Source organism: Eschrichtius robustus, chromosome 3, assembly GCF_028021215.1.
Source record: "Eschrichtius robustus isolate mEscRob2 chromosome 3, mEscRob2.pri, whole genome shotgun sequence".
Taxonomy (NCBI): Eukaryota; Metazoa; Chordata; class Mammalia; order Artiodactyla; family Eschrichtiidae; genus Eschrichtius; species Eschrichtius robustus.
Window position 1 is genome coordinate 43,883,222 of NC_090826.1, and position 16,772 is coordinate 43,899,993.

General features: G+C 37.6%; 1 protein-coding gene across 2 annotated transcripts in view; it reads left to right on the forward strand.

The window, feature by feature from the left end:
* ZFYVE9 (zinc finger FYVE-type containing 9) overlaps positions 1-16,772 on the forward strand; it is a 186,317-nt gene that overhangs the window by 43,762 nt on the left and 125,783 nt on the right. For both annotated transcript variants that reach the window (XM_068539868.1, XM_068539869.1), the window contains exon 2: positions 6,280-6,385. The gene's annotated coding sequence lies outside the window, so the exon portion shown is untranslated. The remainder of the gene's footprint in view (positions 1-6,279; positions 6,386-16,772) is intronic.

Genomic DNA, 16,772 nt, shown 5'->3' on the forward strand with positions numbered 1-16,772 from the left:
ATACACAAATCAATTAGATGTAAACCATGATATCAAAAACAGTAATTGTGAAGGGAGGAGAATACAGATGCACAGTTTTTACAGTGCATTTGAAATTAAGAGATCAGCCACTTAAAACAAGCATGTATATATAGACCGCTATACAAAAACCTCATGGTAACTGTAAACCAAAAATCTATAATAGATACACACACAAAAAAGAAAAAGGAATTCAAACATAACACTAAAGATAGTTATCAAATCACAAGAGAAGAGAAGAAGAAAGTGAATAAATCCAAAAACGAATCCAAAACAACAAAATGACAACAAGAACATACATATCGATAATTACCTTAAATGTAAATGGACTAAATGCTCCAACCAAAATACATAGGCTGGCTGAATGGATACAAAAACAGGACTCATATATATGCTGCCTACAAAAGACTCCTTTCAGATCAAGAGACCCATACAGACTGAAAGTGAGGGGATGGAAAAAGGTGTTCCATGCCAATGGAAATCAGAAGAAAGCTGGAGTAGCAATACTTATATCAGGCAAAAGAGACTTTAAAATAAAGACTATTACAAGAGACAAAGAAGAACACTTCATTAATGATCAAGGGATCAATCCAAGAAGAAGATATAACAATAGTAAATATATATGTACCCAACATAGGAGCACCTCAATATATAAGGCAAATATTAACAGACATAAAAGGGGAAATCGACAGTAACACAATAATAGTGGGGAACTTTAACATCCCACTTACATCAGTGGACAGATCATCCAGACAGAAAATCAGTAGGCAAACACAGGCCTTAAAATGACACATTAGACCAAATGGACTTAACTGATATGTATAGAGGATTCCATCTGAAAGCAGCAGAATATATATTCTTTTCAAGTGCACACGGAACATTCTGCAGGATAGATCACATGCTAGGCCATAAAATAAACCTTGGTCAATTTAAGAAAATTGAAATCATATCAAGCACCTCTTCCGACCACAATGCTCTGAGACTAGAAATCAACTACAAGAAAAAAACCATAAAAAACACAAACACATGGCGGCTAAACAATATGCTACTAAACAACCAATGGATCACTGAAGAAATCAAAGAGGAAATCAAAAAATACCTAGGGACAGAAGAAAACACAGTGATCCAAAACCTATGAGACACAACAAAAGCAGTTCTAAGAAGGAAGTTTATAGTTATACAAGCTTACCTCAGGAAACAAGAAAAAAATCTCAAATAAACGACATACCATTACACCTAAAGCAACTAGGGAAAGAAGAATAAACAGAACCTGAAGTTAGTAGAATGAAAGAAATCATCAAGATCAGAACAGAAATAAATGAAATAGAGACTAAGAAAACACTAGAAAAGATCAATGAAACTAAAAGCTGGTTCTTTGAAAAGATAAACAGAATTGATAAACCTTTAGCCAGACGCAGGAAGAAAAAAAAGGGGGAGAGGGCCCAAATCAGTAGAATCAGAAATGAAAAAGGAGAAGTTACAACCGACACCACAGAAATACAAAGGATCATAAGAGACTACTATGAACAACTATATGCCAATAAAGTGGACAACCTAGAGGAAATGGGCAAATTCTTAGAAAGGTACAATCTCCCAAGACTGAACCAGGAAGAAATAGAAAATATGAACAGACCAATTGCCAGTACTGAAATTGGATCAGTAATTTTAAAACTCCCAACAAATGAAAGTCCAGAACCAGATGGCTTCACAGGTGAATTCTACCAAACATTTAGAGAAGAATTGACATCTCTCCTTCTGAAACTATTCCAAAAAATTGCAGAGGAAGGAACCCTTGCAAACTCATTCTATGAGGCCACCATCACCCTGATACCAAAATCAGACAAAGATATAAGAAAAAAAGAAAATTACAGGCCAATATCACTATGATGAACATAGATGCAAAAATCCTCAACAAAATGCTGGCAGACCAAATCCAACAATACATTAAAAGGATCATACACCATGATCAAGTGGGATTTATCCCAGTGATGCAAGGATTTTTTAATATCTGAAAATCAATCGGTGTAATACAACACATTAACAAATTGAAGAATAAAAAGCATATAATCATTTCAGTAGACACAGAAAAAGCTTTTGATAAAATTCAACATTCATTTGTGATAAAAACTCTCCAGAAACAGGCACAGAGGGAACATATCTCAACATAATAAAGTCAATATATGACAAACCCACAGCTAACATTATACTGAATGGTGAAAAGCTGAAAGCATTTCTTCTAAGATCAGAAACAAGATGAGGATGCCCAGTCTCGCCACTCTTATTCAACATAGTTTTGGAAGTCCTACCCACAGCAATCAGAGAAGAAAAAGAAGTAAAAGGAATAGAAAATGGAAAGAAAGACTTAAAACTGCCACTGTTTTCAGATGACATGATACTATACATAGAAAATCCTAAAAGCACCACCAGAAAACTACTAGAGGTGATGAATGAATTCAGTAAAGTTGCAGGATGCAAAATTAATACACAGAAATCTGTTGCATTTCTATACACTAACAGCGAAATAGCAGAAAGAAAAATTAAGGAAACAATCCCATTTATCATCACATCAAAGAGAATAAAATACCTAGGAATAAACCTCCCTAAGAGAGGCAAAAGACCTGTACTCCAAAAACTATTACAGTGCTGATGAAAGAAATTGAAGATATCATAAACAGATGGAAAGATATATTGTGTTCTGGGATTGGAAGAATCAGTATTGTTACAATGATCATACCACCCAAGGCAATCTACAGGTTCAGTGCAATCCCTATCAAAATACCAACGGCATTTTTCACAGAAGTAGAACAAATAATTTTAAAATTTGTATGGAAACACAAAAGAACCTGAGTAGTCAAACAATCTTGAGAAAGAAGAATGAAGCTGGAGGAATCAGTCTCCCTGACTTCAGACTATATACTACAAAGCTACAGTAATGGAAACAGTAGGCACTGGCACAAAAACAGACCTATAGATCAGTGGAACAAGATGGATAGCCCAGAAATAAACCCATGCAGTTATGGTCAGTTAATCTATGACAAAGGAGGCAAGAATGTACAGTGGAAAAGACAGTCTCTTCAATAAATGGTGCTGGGAATACTGGACAGCTACATGTAAAATAATGAAATTAGAACATTCACTAACACCATATACAAAAATAAACTTAAAATCGATTAAAGACCTAAATGCAAGACTGGTTACTATATAACTCCTAGAGGAAAACATAGGCAGAACACTCTTGGACATAAATCACAGCAATATTTTTTTTGGATGTCTCCTCAAGTAAAGGAAACAAAAGTAAGCAAATGGGATCTAATTAAACTTAAAAGCTTTGGCACAGCAAGGGAAACCACCAACAAAACGAAAAGACAGCCTACTGAATGGGAGAAATATAAACAGCTCAGAGAACTCAACAGCAGAAAAACAAACAACCTGATTAAAAAATGGGCAGAAGAATTGAATAGACATTTTCCAAAGTGGAAATACAGATGGCCAACAGGCATATGAAAAGATTCTCAACATCACTAATCATCAGGGAAATGCAAATCAAGACCATAATGTGATATCACCTCACACTTGTCAGAATGACTATCATTGAAAAGAACACAAATAATATGTGTTGGAGAGGGTGTGGAGAAAAAGGAACCCTCCTACACTGTTGGTGGGAATGTAAATTGGTGCAGCCACTGTGGAAAACAGCATGGAGATTTCTCAAAGAACTAAAAATAAAACTTCCGTATGACTCAGCAGTTCTCCTAGTTATATATCTGAAAAAACCAAAAACACTAATTTGAAAAGATACATGCTCCCCAATGTTCACAGCAGTGTTATTTACAATTGCCAAGGTATGGAAGCAACCTAAGTGTCCAACAATAGATGAATGCATAAAGAAGATGTGGTATAGACATACAATGGAATACTACTTAGCCATAAAAAAGAATGAAATTTTGCCATTTACAGCAGCATGGATGGACTTGGAGGGTGTTATGCTAAGTGAAATAAGTCAGACAGAGAAATACAGATATTATATGATATCACTTATATGTGGAATCTCAGAAATACAGCAGACTAGCAAATATAATGAAAAAGAAGCAGATTCCCAGATATAGAGAACAAACTTGTGGTTACCAGTGGGGAGAGAGACAGGGGAAATATAGGGGTCAGGGAGTGGGAGGTACATACTGTTGGGTGTAAGGTAGGCTCAAGGATGTATTGTACAATGCAGGGAATACAGCCGATAGTTTGTAATAACTGTAAATGGAAAGTAAACTTTAAAAATTGTATACAATTTTTTTAATTAAAAAAATTTAAAAATAAGCTATAAAAAAGGGAGAAAGTAAAGAAAGGTTTTAGAACAAAGAAGCTGTAAAGTGCTTGCCTGCAGAGGGAGACGTGATGAGAAGGAAGTCTGTACCCCCCACAGAACCTTAGAGAGTCTTGTGGAGGCTCTAGGGATCTCTAAAGGCTTAGTTGAGGTGGGGTGTTGAAAACGGAGATTGTTTGGAAGTCTGTGCTACGAGTGGTTTAATTTTGTAGGTATTCTACCTTATCTTTTGTAGTCAAGTGACTTTCCTCATTGTCCTGCAGGAGACTAGAGGGTTGTTTTCTGGTAGAAATGAATTATGAAAGCTTTGAATTGAGGGATTCCAGGCATATCAGAAGGTGAAGATGAGATACAGGGTTGAAAGTAGATTAACTAAGGAAAATGTAGTGTGAAGTCATAAATGTGAAGTTGAGAGGAGTCACCATCTTTTGTGGTTCACCTTTAGCCACATTTAAGCTGCTTAGGGGAATGTATGGAGTAGGTAGACAGTTGGATTTAACCAGGTTTGAGACTTTACCAGCTGAGGCTAGAAGGTCAAAGGGATCTAATTCCAGAAGGAAAACCTATGATTTTTGAGACAGTTACATAATATTATTGGACTTGCCTCACATGTTAAAATAGACACACATACTCAGAATTTGAATTTATAGGGTTTATTTATTTGTTTAAAAAACTCTTTAATTGGCTAGGTATTAGAGGTATTACTTTGACCTCATTCTCATTTTGACCTTGGAACTTCTATCCCATACAGCCCTTTCATACTTCTGATATGATTTAGTCCTTTATTTGATAGATGTTAAGTCTGTTTCTTAGCATCAACAGCACTTCTCATTTAGAGTATATAGCATGTACATGTTTTTTCAGGTTCTCAAGACAGGAAAATCTTTGATCAGTGATTTCCATTCCATATTTTTTATTGTTCTCTGAAAACTTGAATCTCCAGCCTTTTAGAATACTTGCTTATTATTTTAATAAGCACATCATTTTCACATCAGATAGTAGAATTACATTTGTAATAATGTCAGGAAACATTTTTTTTTAGTGCCTCAGTTTATCTTTAAAATTAAGTGATGTTTGGATTTCCCTGGTGGTCCAGTGGTTAGGACTTTGCCTTCCAATGCAGGGGGTGTGGGTTCAATCCCTGGTGGGGGAGCTAAGATCCCAGGCCAAAAAAACCTGAAACATTAAGCAGAAACAATATTGTAACAAATTCAATAAAGACTTTAAAAATGGTCCACATCAAAAACCAAATCTTAAAAAAAAAATTAAGTGATGTTCATTAGATCATGTCTGAGATACTCTCCTGTTTTGAAAATGCTGTGATTGTAGGTTAGATATTTTATACAGATAACATGAGATACTTAGTTTTATTCTGATTAGTTTCAACTGCTAATCCATTGCTTCTAAGCAGTGGAGGAGGGCTGAAATCATAAGGGACTCCATTTGGAGGAAAAACAGTTGTTTGGCAATAAAAAGTCTCAGCAGGAATCTTTTGAATCTCAATTTAAGAATTCTGTATGTATAGAAAAAAAAAATCACACTAACAGAGGCCATTCTTGTGAAGCAGCAATTTTGTTAGCTTTGGATTCTTGGAGGGCCTATTGAAATATAAATAAGTAGTATTTTTATGAATTAACAGAGTCATTGGATAGAAAGTGCCTCTACCTTTGATCTTTTACTTTGTATTACTCATTGAAAATAAGAAGTGTGCACAAATTCTTAACTGTTCATTGAAACGTTTAACTTTGGGCCTTCTTAGACAATATAATGTGTCTGCTGCTGCATTCCATGCTGGCCAGGTCTTTGAATCTGAAGGTATAATTGTAATTTATTGTTTAAGTCCCATAGCTTTTATTTGTCTGGCTATGATAGGTTGATATGAAGAACATCAGGGCTTATTGCTTTAGGAAATGTAATGAGCAATGTTGTTTTTTCTTTAGCATCAAACAGAGCATACTGAAACAGCAGGACCGGCTGGTGGTACAGCAAGCATCATGAGTAAGCACAGAGAAGTCTGTTCCTAATCACGTGTGTAAGGGAGAAAAGGTAAGAAAACCAATGATCTTGTTTCTCTTAAGAGAGATTGAACTTGAGAAAACAGATCTATAGAAAATAATGCTCACGTACATATATGCTGCTTGCTTCATTTATAACATTGTTCCTTATTAAATCAGGAATATTGTTTTTTTTTAAAAAAGATTTGACTTAAGTCCAGAAAAAAAGGATATTTTAAAATTCCTGTTGAATTACATCAAAATGCTAATTTCTCTACTAGTACTTGGCTTCTCCCTTTTAGAGTCAACTTCTACCTTGAGCCTAGAAAGGTAATTTCAGCATGAAAAAGAACATGGACTTGAGCAATATTGTTAGGAGAAAATAGTGGTATATCTACCCAATTAATGTCATTAATATTTCTTAGTCAATCACGCAAGATCTAAGCAGTGAAATCTTATTTTAGAGTGAGGAATCAGAAATACAAATTCAATTATATTATTTTATTTTGTATGTTTAGACTAGCTGTGATGAGCAATCATTTCCAGCAGAAAATTAGAAGTATTTTATTAATTCTTGTAGAGCAAGACTCCTTAATCATTGACTTTTTCCTGACTAGGAATCTTCTTTGCTTTCTTTCAAGTGTTATGATTATTTAATGGGTAGAAAATGGTGGTGGGAGGGGAGGGTGTGTGAGTGAGATTGATTTCAGAAACTGATTATGCCATTCACTCATGGAGTGTTGCATGCTCTGCTGAGTTCTCTGATTTTCCACGTAAGCTTCGAGGATAGAGGCCTGGGTCTTACAGTGTGTGGCAAGAGACTGAGTTCCTAAGCACTTAGCAGTAGTACCTTCCTCACCAGAACTTCTGGGTTTGCAGTTGGCAAGGTATTTCTCATCCCCTAGCTTTCTCACATGTGAGTGTGAGAGGGAATGCCTTTGTCTGCCTTCATCTGGCAAAATCTTATTCTTCAGGCATCTCCTCTTTAGGAAGTTTTCAACCCACTGCAAAGATTATCAGTAATAATAAATAATAATTAGTCAGCAATAATAAGTTATTGGAGTATTTGTTACAGTAGCCCACCCTACCCCAAATAATATACTCCTGCCTCAGTCTGATTTGGATTTACTTCTTCTTTGGCTCCGTAGTACCCAGTGCATATATCATTTAGTACATACCACAGTGTTTCATATTTTAAGTTTACTCATCCATCTTCTATGAAACATTGGGCACCTTTAGGTCAAAGACATTGTCTTAGTTGTCATTGTAACGTAATGACTAAGACAGTGCGTGGTACATAGTAGATGCTCAATAAGGTTTTATGTATGAATGCACACATGTTCATTGTAAGTAGTATATGGTATAAAGAGGAAGTAACAGTGAAGGAGATATACAAGGAACAATAAGATAAGTGCTGTAAAAGTCACACCCTTAAGACTGAGATTGAAGACAGTGTCTAAAAGGACTCTGGTCAGTAGAATAAAAAAGAAGAGATTCTCAGGAAGAAACTGTATTGAATTAAGTAATTATATTCCTCTTTGAGATGTACCATTGACCCTTGAACAACGTGCAGGTTAGGGGCACTGACTACTCTGTGCAGTGGAAAATCTGCATATAACTTATAATCAGCCCTCCATATACGTGGTTCTTCCATATCCGAGGTTCTGCATCCATGGATTCAACCAACTGTGGATCATGTAGTACTGTAATATTTACTATGGAAAAAATCCGTATACAGATAGACCCGTGCAGTTCAAACCCATGTTGTTCAAGGGTCAACTGTACATATATGATATTTAGTGACTTCTATTTTGAATAAGAGATGGATGCTTCTCTAAGGCAGGTAAAGAATCCTGACATAAGATTTAAATCCTCAGAGAGGGAACTTCCCTGGTAGCACAGTGGATAAGACTCCTCGCTCCCAATGCAGGGGGCCTGGGTTCGATCCCTGGTCGGGGAACTAGATCCTGCATGCATGCCGCAACTAAGAGTTCGCATGCCGCAACTAAGGAACCCACGCGCTGCAACTAAGGAGCTGGCGAGCCACCACTAAGAAGCCTGCAAGCTGCAACTAAGGAGCCCACCTGCTGCAGCTAAGATCCAGTGCAACCAAATAAGTAAATTAAAAAAAAAAAATTCTTGGAGAGGTCCAACTTTTACAGTGAGAAGACTGCTCCTCTCCCATGTCCTTGGGAGACCACAGGTTTTTCTTGGAAAATGAAACTAAAGAGGATCAAGACTTGGGGACATTAGACATAACAGATACCAAGGGATGAAGTAAAAGTAAAAAGCACTAAAGTAAAAGCAGGAGGATAAGGGGAAATCCTATATATTAAAGTGAGATCCTTCCCCTCACCCCTTCCTCTACTCTTCTTTCAGACGGTGATTACATCTCTGGTGTTACATCTCTACACCCCCTTACAGGAGATTATAAGACTCTTTTCTGGAGTCCAAAGAAAAGACCTACATATACTGACATTTGGAGGTCTCCCAGTGAAATAGCTGTGTTCCCACCCAATCACCATGCAGTGCAAGCCTCCCAGTTGAGAAGCCACACATGCAGAGCTTCCAGTTGGCTTTTTGTACTTCATTTGTTCAATGTTAGGCATTTGGGGAAAGCATCCAATGTGAAGACAGAGATCAAAACACAGAACAGGAACTTGGAGGAAATAATATTGAAAACAGAAAGAGGTTTGGGGAAAAAGAAAAAAAAAAACCAGACTAAATTATAGGTAATTAGAATGGTAAGAAAAAAATTATATCCATGAAATAAGCTCAAGATGTCATAAAAAGGATCAGAAAAAGAAAGTGCCCTGGATATTAAAAATATGATAGTTTTTGTGCATTTAATGTATTTTTTAAAAAACTATCTCAAGTTTATAGACAGTTTGCAAGTATAGTACAGAGGTCTTTTTTCTCTGAACCATTTGAGAGTAAGTTGCTAGCTGCATCCCCTACCACCTTTGAAACTGTGTTTCCTACAAAAAAGGACATTCTCCTACATAACCACAATACAGCCATCAAATCAGGGAATGAGCATTGATGCATTACCACCATCTAATTATCAGACCTTATTCAAGTTTTGCCAGATGTACAAATAATGTCCTTTATGTCAAGAGCACCGAGTTTAGAATCACATGTTGCATTTAGTTGGGAAACCAGCCAGTGTTCCATGCAGTTTCAATCCACCCTCCCCACTCTGTTTTGGGAGTAAACAAGGGTGTGTACGCTCCTCTTGGGCTTCCCACAGCCCTCCTGTTAGTCCCACCAGCCCTCCAACCAGCCAAGGGGACTTGTCTTCCTGGTGTTGGACCCCAGGGCTGGGGCTCCCAATATGTGGCTCAAACTGCTCACTCCCCAGGGAGGTTCTCCACCCATGAAATCTCCCTCCTCTTCTGAGTCCCCTCCCAGGGGCACAGGTCCCAACCTGATCACTTTTCTTCCCTTCCTGCCTGATTCCACGTGGATCTTTCTTGTAGCCTTGGTTGTATAAGGGTCTTTCTGCCAGTCTCCAGGTAGTTTTCAGTGAGAATTATTCCACATGTAGATGTATTTTTGATGTGTTTGTGCGGGGAGGTGAGTTCCACTGTTCTCCTACTCTACCGTCTTGATGTCTCTTCAATAGACTTTATTTTTTTTAGAGCAGTTTTAGGTTCAGAAAAAAATTGAGCAAAAAGTACAAGGAGTTTCTATACACCTCCTGTCCCCGCTGCCCCCAGTCCTCCCACAGCCTCCCCTAGTATGGACATTGCTGTGTCCTTTTCATTGCAATCTGTCAGGGAGCATGGATTTTTGTTTGTCCTATTACTGATGGTGTTCACTTTGATCACTTGTGTAAGGTGGCATCTGCCAGGATTTGCCTCTGAAGTTACTCTTTTTTTTTTTTTTTTGTAATTAGTAAGTATTTTTGTGGAGAGGAACTTTGAAACTATGTAAATATCCCATTCCTCATCACACTTGGAATTCATTCATTTATGTTGTAAAGACTCATGGCTTTCTGTTTTATCCAGTGGGTTATAATCTGTTGCTACCATTATTTGTTTTGATGCTCAAATTGTCTCTGATTTGGTCTGTGGAAGCTCCTTCAAGCTGGTTTCTTTTTTTTTTCCTTTTTTAAAATTAATTAATTAATTTTTGGCTGTGTTGGGTCTTCGTTTCTGTGCGAGGGCTTTCTCTAGTTGTGGCAAGTGGGGGCCACACTTCATCGTGGTGCGTGGGCCTCTCACTATCGCGGCCTCTCTTGTTGCGGAGCACAGGCTCGAGACGCCCAGGCTCAGTAGTTGTGGCTCACGGGCCTAGTTGCTCCGCGGCATGTGGGATCTTCCCAGACCAGGGCTCGAACCCGTGTCCCCTGCACTGGCAGGCAGATTCTCAACCACTGCGCCACCAGGGAAGCCCCAAGCTGGTTTCTTTGTCCTTTTGACATGTCCCCATCATTCTTGGATGCTTCCTTTATTTATTTATTTTTTAATTGAAATGTAATTCACACACCATACCATAAAATTCACCCTTTTAAAATGTATAGTTCAATGGTTTTTATATATTTACAGAGTCTTGCAATCATCACCACTGTCTAATTCCAGAACATTTTTCACCCCAAAGAGAAATCTTTAATCTGTTAGCAGTTACTCTCCATTTCCCTCCAGTTCCTCCCAGCTGCTGGCAACCCACTAATTTACTTTCTGTTTCTGTGCCTGTTTTGGACATTTCATATAAATGGAATCATGTAATCTGTAGCTTTTTGTGTCTGCTTCTTTCAGTTACCATATTTTCAAGATTCATCCATGATGTAGCATATAGCAGTACTTTATCCATTTTAATTATCATATAATATTATATTTTGTCAATGTATAATACCACATTTTATTTATGCATTTATCAGTTGATAGATCTTTGGGTCGTTTTCATCTCTTGGTGTTATGAATAATGCTGCTGTGAGCATTCACGGATAAGTTTTTGTGTGAATATATGTTTTCATTTCTCTTGGGTATAAGCCTAGGAGTGGAATAGCTATGCCATGTGGTAACTCTTTTTAACTTTTTGAGGAACTGCCAAACTGTTTTCCCCGGTTGCCACACCATTTTACTTTCTTCCCAGCAATGTGCGATGGTTCATGTTTCCCTCCATCCTCATCAAAGTTCTTGTATTTTTTCTACTTCAGCTTTGGAATCAGCCATTTTTCCATGGAGCCCTTGTTCCTTATAGTGAATAACAATATTTATAAATCAAATCTGGTGCTAGGTATGCTCATTGCTACATGGAATTGAGCTGAGGATTTGCTGCTCCAAGATTCTTTGTGTGTAGCACTAGAGAATATATGTGTACACACACACACTTTTACATTTATAATATGTTTATTGCTATGTTCATTGAACACAAAACTATGTTTATTGCTATAAGTATGTTTATTGAAGTCCATGAGTTCAAACTGATACCCCAGATTCCAAACCAACACTGCAGGGTTCTTTCCACTTTTCTCTTTTTCTGCATTTTAACCCCTTCTCCAACAGTGAGAAACCTTGCTCCCATTGCCCTTCATGTAGTCACTTATTTGATCCATCTTTCTACATGTAACCTATGTCCTATCACTCTCTTCTCCCCTTGGTCCTTCTAATCCTGCTCAGGCTCTGACCCGCCACCCTGGACTGCCCTCTTATATCTCCTCCTCACCCCTCCTGCATATGAATCCGTCTTACCCACTTGTGCTCTCTGTCTGCCAGACCATCCCCTTCATGTGGATGCCTTCCTCACCTCTCTTGGGCTCTAACACCCCACACTGGGCTGTCCTGTGTAGGCAGTTTCCTTCCCCCTGGGGCTCTGACACATTATGCCGGGCCACCCCTACGCAAGGACATCTGCTTCACCACACTTGGGCTCTGACTCCCCCCTTACACAGATGCCCTCTTCATCTGCTCCCTGTTTATTGAATTTTTAATAATTTTTCCCTTTTATTTTAATTTTATCAACTTTTTATTTTGAAGTAAATATAGACTCACAGGAAGTTGCAAAAATACTTTAGAAAGTTTCATTTACAGTTTTTCTCATTCGTTACATCTTACATAACTCGAGAAAATATAAAACCCAGGAAATTAATATTTTATTTGTCCATTCATCAGTTGATAGATATTTGGGTTGTTTCTACCTTTTAGCTGTTATGAATAATGCTGCTGTGAGCATATTCATGAGTGTATGTAGTTCTCTCCCATTTATCACAGGTAGATTTATGTAACCTCCATTGCAATTTAAGATACAGCACGATTCTATCACCACAGATATATCCCTTGTGCTACTCCTTTACAGTCACATGCACTCTTCTCTCCCCACTGTCCCATATTTAATGACTTCTTAAAATTAAAAACATTATTGCAAGTCACAGGAAGAGAAGAGCTGAGCAAGTGTAGAGATAAACCATGTTATGTTCATGAATGGGAAGACTTAGTTTCATTACCAATCCTGAGGGAGGAACAGGCTAGGACTTCTGATTTCTGAAAGTTGATTTTATTGGCACTATTCCATCCTGCACCATTGCTGAGTCTTGGGGCCACTTGGGGCAGTTTTTTCTCCAGCTCCTGGCTTTATGCAGAGAGCCCAGTCTGGCCCTCTCTAATGCAGAAACTTCTAGAAGTTTATAGCACGTAATTCCCATCCTACCTGCTAGCTTTCAAATCCCAGGTCTGAAGGTTGCTGTCTAGTTCTGTAACCTCTGTGAACTGCCACACTTCAGTTCTCACTCATCGCTGTGGCTTGATTTCTTCTTGGTTAATGGCATATTTCTCTTTCCTGTTTTTGAATTTCACTGTATAAACTCTTTAAAAATAATCTATTTTGTCTAGAATTTCTATATTCAAAGTGGGAAGGAATGCTTCGCACCACAAGCTCAGTACACTTTTTACCTTTTCTTTTAAAAAATTTCAAGTCTGTAGAAAAGTTGAAAGAATAGTACAGTGAAGACCCATATATCCTTCACCAGATTCATCAATTTTTACCATTTTGTCTCTTTCTCGAGCACCTCTCTCCTCTCCTCCTCTACCCTCGCCACTCACTCACACTCACACACTTTCTTCCTGAATTATTTGAAAGTTAGTTACGGATAACATAACACTTCTTCCCTAAATAGTTCAGCAGGCATCTCCTACGAGTAAGGACATTCGCATACAAAATTTTAAATACCATTATCACATCCAAAAAAATGATTATTAATTCATTGTAATACTAATGTATAGTTCAAATTCCCCTGATTATCCCTTAAATGTCTTTTTTTTTTGCTGTGTATGGGTATTTGTGTATTATTGTCTTCTTTTTTTTAAATTAATTTGTTTATTTTTGGCTGCGCTTGGGCTTTCTCTAGTTGCAGCGCTCGGGCTTTCTCTAGATGCGGCGAGCAGGGGCAACTCTTCATTGTGGTGTGCGGGCTTCTCATTGTGGTGGCTTCTCTTGTTGCGGAGCACGCACTCTAGGTGCGCGGGCTCAGCAGTTGTGGCTCGCGGGCTCTAGAGCGCAGGCTCAGTAGTTGTGGTGCATGGGCTTAGTTGCTCCACGGCATGTGGGGGTCTTCCTGGACCAGGGCTCAAACCCGTGGCCCCTGCACTGGCAGGCGGATTCTTAACCACTGTGCCGCCAGGGAGTCCCTATTTGTGTATTTTTCTTGATCTAGGATCCAGTTAGTGTTCATGCATAGCATTTGGTTGTTTAATCTCTTTAGTCTCTCTCAATTCAGAATGATCTTGTTTTCCATAACACCGAATTTTTTGAAGAGTCCAGGACAGCTGTCTTACAGAATGCCTCACATTCTAGATTTGTCTAATTGTTCATGATTCAATTCAGATTAAACAATTTGGAGAAGAATACCTGTAGGTGATGTTTTAAACTTATTGCATCACATCAGGAGATACATATTGTCAGCTTGTTAAACTCTTAGTGATGCTAAGCTTGATCATCTGGTTAAGGTAGTGATTACTGCATCTTTTCACTGTAAACATACATTTTCTCCTTTGGAATTAATAAGTCATCTGTGAAATGATATTTTGAGGCATTGTGAATATTTTCTTCCCCACTAACTGTTTACCTAAAGGCATCTGTTTTTGATGCTTGCCTGAATCAATAATTATAATTGAAGTTTAACACAACTTCTTGAGTGGCTGTTTATACTGTTCATTTATTCATTCCACAGGTGTTTATTGAATAGGTACCACATCAGGTTCTGTGGCAATCACATGGTGAACACAGTCTAGTGGGTGTCTTTGTGGTGTCTACAGTCTGGTGGGAGAGATTGACATTAATCAAATAATCACACCAATGTATGTTTATAGATTGTGATAATTATTATAAAGGGAAAAGTGGAGGTGCTGTGAGAGATTATAAGGGGAGATCACCTTTTTTAGGGGTTCAGGGAAGACTTCTTGTGAAAGTAATATTTGAGCTAAGAGCTAAAAGATGCAGAGTTATTTTGGCAAGGAGGGGGTGTATTGGAGACAGATAAAAGGTCTTGAAGAGGAAAAGGGCATGGTACATTGAAGAAATTTATATTCAAGTAGTGTTCCAGCACCAAGCATAACGTCTGCACGTAACAGGTGCTCAATAAATATGAGTGCAAGGGAGGATGGGGCTGAAAACTAGCCTATGTAATCACTGTTGTTAGGTTATTTATTTTATAATAAAATGATCAACTCCAAGGCTTAAAAACTTAAATAATTGCTTATGAAGCACTTGTCCTGTGCCAGGCAGTGTTTTAAATGTATTACCTATGTCAATTTATTTAATCTTTTGGTATATACCATTATTACTCAGTTTTATAGATGAAAATTAAGTCTCAGGTAAATAGATGAACTTCCCCAAAGTCATATAGTTAGTAAGTGAATTAGGAACTAGGATTAGAACTTGGACTGTCGAGTCCTAGAGTTCATGTTCTTATCCATTATGCTACAGTTCTTCCCATTGCTTAAAGTATAAACAGTATCTTTCTCAGACTGGCATTCCAGGGCTTCCATAATATGATGCCTGTCTGCTTTTCCAGCTGTGTCCTGCTGTTACCCATGTAAATAAATCCTTGCTTCAATTTCACTGATCCCTCAATAATTGCCCATTCCTAGATCACTCCTTGCATGTCTCTCCCTGTTTGAAATTTCACTTCCGCATCTTCCTATCTGGGATATCTGTTAAAATTTTATCTGTCCTTCCAGACTCAGCTCAAATCCATAAATAATGCCTTTCTTGACCATCCAGACTCGTGATCTGGTCCATTTCTTGAACTTTTAAAATATTTATTTTATTTATTTATTTGGCTGCGTGGGTCTTAGTTGTGGCACGAGGGATCTTTAGTTGTGGCACGAGGGATCTTTAGTTGTGGCATGTGGGATCTCTTAGTTGTGGCATGTGGGATCTAGTTCCCTGACCTAGGATCGAACCTGGGCCCCCTGCATTGGGAGTGTGGAGTCTTAGCCACTGGACCACCAGGGAAGTTCCCATTTCTTGAACTTTTACAGTACTTATTCAGGTACACTTATCTGTTCATTTTATCTGACAGATTAATCACGTAGTACCTGTGTCTCTTGTGCTGTGTTGTTATTAAAATCATTTATTATTATTTAAATTTTCTTATTTAGCATTGTTTACCATTAAGTAAATGTTAAGATTCTTGATATTCGGGATGATATCTGAGACTTCAGTTGATCCCAGTACCCTGCATACAGTAGATGCACTATAAATATGTTGATCTGATTGTTTGTTTACTAATATTTTACATATAATGACCATGAAATGCTAACTATTGTAGGTGTATATTAAATGTGCTAGATTGTGTGTTGTGAGAAATTTTATTCATCTCTTTGCATTGGACAGTCTAAATATGCAGTCTTTATTTAAAAAAATGGCCTGTATATGAAAGTTTTTTGAACTGTAAGTCATTAGACACAAAAGACAGATTTAAGAAAAACCATTCATAGATTATGCAGCCTGTTTGTCTACCTAAACTTAAATTACCTAACAGGAGCCAATTAATAAATAGAAGTTGACCATGGTGATCATTTTGTAATTTATAGAAATATTGATAGTAAATTGCTATGTTGTACACTGGGAACTAACATAGTGTTGTAGGTCAGTTACACTTCAAAAACAACAAACAAACAAACAGAAAAAGGCACCAAATTTGTGGTTATCAGAGGCATAGGGTGGGAGGAGGGAGAATTAGATGAAGGTGGTCAAAAGGTAGAAACTTCCAGTTATAAGATAAATAAGTACTAGGGATGTAATATACAACATGATTAATATAATTAACGCTGTTGTATGTTATATATGAAAGTTGTTAAGTGAGTAAATTCTAAGAGTTTGCAACACAAGGATAAAATTTTTTTCTTTTATTTTGTATCTATACGAGATGATGGATGTTCACAATTCATTGTGGTAATCATTTCATGATGTATGTAAGTCAAATCTTATAACAT